Source organism: Sinocyclocheilus grahami, unplaced genomic scaffold (genome assembly GCF_001515645.1).
Source record: "Sinocyclocheilus grahami isolate Dianchi unplaced genomic scaffold, SAMN03320097.WGS_v1.1 scaffold1871.1, whole genome shotgun sequence".
Lineage (NCBI taxonomy): Eukaryota > Metazoa > Chordata > Actinopteri > Cypriniformes > Cyprinidae > Sinocyclocheilus > Sinocyclocheilus grahami.
In genome coordinates, this window is record NW_015507050.1 from 34,515 (window position 1) to 40,421 (window position 5,907).

The window sequence follows — 5,907 nt, forward strand, 5'->3', positions numbered from 1 at the left end:
ACAGAAAAACACAGAATTGTTGACATTTTTGCAGATTTATTAAAAAAGAAAAACTGAAATATCACATGGTCCTAAGTATTCAGACCCTTTGCTCAGTATTTAGTAGAAGCACCCTTTTGATCTAATCAATATTTCAGCTTTCTTTTTTAATAAATCTGCAAAAATGTCAACAATTCTGTGTTTTTCTGTCAATATGGGGTGCTGTGTGTACATTAATGAGGAAAATAAAATAACTTAAATGATTTTAGCAAATGGCTGCAATATAACAAAGAGTGAAAAATTTAAGGGGGTCTGAATACTTTCCGTACCCACTGTATAATTACACAATAACAGGACAGAATAAAAAAAACTAAAAAAAACAGTAAAACAACAACAAAAGCAGGTGAACGGAGTAAATCAACATGTGAGTTTTGATATGAAATATATATAATATAATTAAAACACCAATATGTACTATTTCTATAACAACTGAAAACTACAATATCAGATCTGTACAATAAAACATGTTTGCATTTTAATATCAAAATCTAATGTGTAATACTACTGAATATACTATTGAATACTATCTATAGCAGGGGTGTCAAACTGTTCCTGGAGGGCCGCAGCCCTGCTCCAACACACATACCATGCAGTTTTTAGAGCTGGATTGGGGTCGTTTAATTAGGATTTAATCTAAACTCTGCAGGGCTGTGGCCCTCCAGGAACTGAGTTTGACACCGCTAATCTATAGTGTTCAGATCAGGATGTTCAGATCAGTGTGAATCTGATAAAGCATTTAATCTTATTCACTCATTGTATCTGATGACTAATGGGAATAAAACACACAGAAATACTTACGGTAAATGATTTTGGCGAGGCAGAACAAAAACACTATTACAAACAGTACTATTATCACGACTCTGTCAAACTCAGTATAATTTAGAAGTTTTTCCCAAGCACTTGTAAAAAGAGCTGAAAGAAAGGAAGATATGAAAAGGAACTATTATCAAATCACAACCAAAATATGAATACAGGTCGGAAAGTGAAAGTGACATGCTGTGTAGCCAAGTATGGTGTCCCATATTCAGAATTTGAGCTCTGCATTTAACCCATCCAAGTGCGTACACACAGAAGGGAGTGGTGAACACACACACAGTGAATTCACATCCGGAGCAGTGGGCAGCCATTTGTTGTGGCAATTAGGGGTTCAGTGCCTTGCTCAAGTTACTGAAGGTGGGAAACTGTGCTGTTCATTCACTCCCTCCACCTATAATTCCTGCTGGTACTGAGACTCAAACCCATGACCTTCGGGTTTAAAATTCCGATTATCTAACCATTAGGATACAACTGCAACTGACAAAACATATATCATATCATATCATATCATATTATTTCAATAATCCAGTTGTTGTATATTATAATCAATAAGATCATAAGACAGTTCAGTCCTATAAACATACAGAGATTCAGCACTGAACACATGTAAGATCTATTATAATAATAAATGAGGTACCATGTAGAGCTGCTTAATCTTTCTGCATTATGATTCATGCTGTGTTACTGTTTCAGATTTGCGGAACAATATTCAGAATACTACACTCTAAAAAATGCTGGGTTAAATACAACCCAGTGCTGGGTAAAATAGGGACAAACCCAGCAATTGGGTTGTTTTGACCCAGCTTACTACCCAGAAGGTTGGGTTAAACATTTAACCCAACCGCTGGGTCAAAACAGCCCAATTGCTGGGTTTGTCCCTATTTTACCCAGCACTGGGTTGTATTTAACCCAGCATTTTTTAGAGTGTACATTCAAATTCTAACAAGCACATTTTTTGTTTATTTCCATTAATGTGCACTTTAATGTGTTTATGATAATGATGGGCATTTACCTGAATAAACAACAACTAAAAGAACAATATATTCTACAACAGAATTATAATTCAGAATCCATGTTGCAGTGTAGCCTGTAAAACAGAAAATACTTAATGATTACAATCACAACATCAACATACCGAAACACTAAAAGACAATGTAAATTTAAAGTTTTAATCAACTTTCTTTTGGTAAATCACACACATAAAGATGTTTGAACATCTGGGCATTATAATCCATTTTGGTAACACTTTATTTTGATGGTCCCTTTTGAACATTCTGTTGACAATAAGTAACGTTGCACCTACATGTCTTCTAACTCTCATTAGACTGTCTCCTTAATATCTGCTAAATTTTTATTGTGATGGTCTCCCAACAGACATTATACTGACTATAAGTAACTTTGTAAGTATATGTCAACTTATTCTAACCCTAACCCTACCAGCAGGGCCATCGCTAGTTGGGTTAAAGGTGGTAATGATTATAGGGGCCCACAACTGTGGGGCGATTACAACCGACTGCCTTCAAACAGGTACCATGGGTACAACCTGCACCGGGGCCCCGCAAACCCCAGCTACAGCCCTGCCTACCAGTCTACTTATATTCTAACACTCTAATGGGAGTTAGTAGACATGTAGGTGCAACATTACTTATAGGCAACATAATGTATTAAAGGGACCATCAAAATAAAGTGAAACCTTAATTTTCTGATCTCTTTAATAAACTGATCAAATGAATCATACCTGTGAACTCATGTACATATGGAGCCACCCAAAGCAACAAGAGAGGCCTCAGAAAATAAAGAGCACAACAAGAGACTGACTCATTCAGAGACCCTAAAACAAAACCAGATAATAATATGAGCTGCACTCATAAACAAATATTTTACTGACAATATACTGCTTCAATAGCCAATCAATACTGAAACACTTACCTTCAGAAGCACCCCAAAGGACAAAAGCAAGAAACATCAGAATATTTGGACAGAAAACTAGAAACATCTGAAGATAGAAAAATAGATCTAGAGAGAAAATACAAAATAACTCAAATTAAGTCAAATAGTTAAATGATGTTTTAATGAAATATCGGTTCCACTTTATATTGGGTGTCTTAAATAGCACTGTATGTTACATGATGTTCTGCAAAACTCTTGTAAGATTCACAATAACTGCTACTGAGGTCAAGATACGGATCGGGTTAGGGTTAAGGTTAGGTTTATGGTAAGGTTAGTCAGGTTATGGTCAACAATGTTTTTCCAGATACAATTACATGCAGGTAATTTAAATGTATGTACAATGTAAAAATTACTAATATTTTTTAAAGTCATAAACGTATGTAAATTACAGTCAGTAACAACATTTAATACTGTTTGTCTTTTTTGATTGGCAACGGAATAAACAGCAGAGAAAAGTACAAATTCGTCACGTGTATTTATTTATTCTAGATCTCAATGACGTGTGGGAGGAAATACATTATATTTTTTTGGAAACACACATATAATGTATATAACTAAACAAACAATTAAATAAATCTATTAATTCAGACTACAAGATTATCTTTTTTATCTGTTGACTTACCTTGTAGTCTCGGTATCAACTTTGACTCAGCTGAAATTACATGTTTCTTTTTGGTGTTAACTGTACATAAGTATTGTCCCTCATCTTCAACTCTCAGATTGTCCAGACGGAGAGAGAAGTTTCCATGTTGAATTTGGTCACTAAAGAAATGAGCTCTATCATGATACTCCTGCTGAGTTCGACTCTCACCATCTTGATACAGATGAACCAGAGTCTCTGCGTCTGCTCTTCTCCATTCCACCTCCAGATCATCCACTGGTAAAGGTTCAATAATATAACAGGGCAAAACCACTGAAGATCCCAGAAATGCAGGTGTGTGACGAGAACATTTAACATCAAACCCTGGAAAAAATAAAATAAAATAAAGTGAAATACCCGTTTAGGCAAATGAACAGTAATGACTTTGTGCTTTGTGTATAAATTCTCCTTATTTGAGCATTCATGTATTAAGGGTACAGAAGATGCAGGACCCTATTGTTTGTGTTTTCTCCTCTTGTTATCATACTACAATGGAAATCATTATTCAAAGAATTTAATAGCAGATAGATATTAATGAGTAGAAATGAATAATTATGTACTGTATGTGAAACAGTCTGCATTATTTTTTATAGTCCTGTTTTCTGTACAATCTTTTGTGGAGATTGTTGTGCCAACTGTTAATTTTTTCTCTCCACAAAAGTCTATTTTAGTGGTTTTACTTCTTTTTTTTTGACAGTATCAGTTAATAACATTATTTTAGATGTATTTTTCATTTGGTATGAAACACCTCTCAGACACACACACCAGCAACTAAAGCATCTACGGTCCAGAGATGTGTTTTTAAGTACCGTAGTACTTTCAAACAGAATATTCCAAACATGAGCAGTCCAGTATCCAGTAACAATATCAGAGAATTATATTTATGCCGGAAATGACCAGGGCCCGGTTCCCCAAAACGTTCTTATCGCTAAGTAGTTCTTAACCTATTCCTTAACCTCTCTCTTAACGTTATGGCACGATTCCCGACACGTTCGTACGCTAAGTATATCTTCTGTAAGTCACACTTTCGTAAGGTTGGTCTGGACCATTCGTAAGCTCTCTCTTAGCGTTGTTTGAGTTCAAGATGCCAGTCACCGCCACTGTGCAGCAGTCTTTAGAAATCAGCGCAGCGCAGTACAAGTCAAACTATGGTATGTTGACAATGTTGTGGCTCAACAATGATTTTATGTTATGGACATTCGCAATGGATACAGGCCTATTTATGAAGTTGACTTTATTTGGTATCAGAACTAATATGGTGGTAATTAGCCTAGGCTATTTCGTAATGTCATTAAAGCGTTTAAATTGGCAATCACTTTTGATAATTAAAATCTGGCAAACAATTTGGCTCTAAATGGCTAAGATCTATAAATGGGTAAGCATGGTGGTGTCCAGTAAACGACCAACTATGGCTGCGATCCAACGTGTCCTTGTATTGAATCAAAGACGGCGCCGGCCGCGGGGCCGTTTAGTCCATGTCAATTTTTTTATTCGGCAAAACTTAAGCCCTTTTGACATTTTGCCTGACATGGCTATATTACAAAAATTTCGCCTCCCAAGACAACTCATTATGGAGCTGCTGGACCTTCTCAGACCTGCGCTTGCCAGGCTAACGCGGCGGAATTTTGCTTTAAGCCCTGAAGTCCAGCTGCTTGCAGCGCTAAGGTTTTTTGCTACAGGGAGCTTCATCGAGGTCGTGGGAGAGGGCTACGGCCTAAGCAAGACCTCGGTGTGGAGGTGCGTCCACACTGTCACCAACGCCCTTCTGCGCCATGCCGGGGATTACATCCAGCTGCCGGTAACACGTCAGGAGGTCCAGGAGGTTCACCAGGGCTGTCATGCCATTGCTGGCATCCCCAGGGTCTTGGGCCTGGTGGATGGCACACTCATCCCTATCACCAATCCATCAGGGATTGATCATGCGTACATATCGCGAAAGGGATACGCGGCCATAAACGTGCAGGTTATAGTGGACCATAGGGGTGTGATCTCCGACCTGGTGGCAAGGTTGCCTGGCAGCACCCAAGACAGTTTTGTCTGGGCCAATTCTGCCGTGGGTAAACAAGCGGAGAGAGAGGGATTTGGTCAGAGCCTGTTCCTCGGGGATAGTGGATACCCTCTGAGAACATACTTATTCACACCGCTGACCAACCCACAGACTCGGGCTGAAAGAGCCTACAATGTTGCACACGTTCGCACGCGCAACGTTGATTCTAATCCTTTAAACCTTTACTCTATCATGCCATTGTGTCCATTCAATAAGTGCTCTATGCAACTCCAATCATTGACATGCTTTTCTTAAGGTTGGCGAAGGAGCCTACACGTTAGAATTTCTGAGTCAAAAATTGACATATGCCCAAATTACCACGTCACATTGCTGATTCATCTTCATTCATTTATTGGGCATTGAACGCAGGTCACATGGTTGTCAGAGGATTCCCTTTCCGCTGCTTTGCCTCATG

The 5,907-nt window shown here is 38.1% G+C and overlaps 1 pseudogene; it reads right to left on the reverse strand.

Moving 5' to 3' along the window:
• Positions 1-779: 779 nt before the first annotated feature.
• LOC107573121 (polymeric immunoglobulin receptor-like) overlaps positions 780-5,907 on the reverse strand; it is a 38,508-nt pseudogene continuing 33,380 nt past the window's right edge.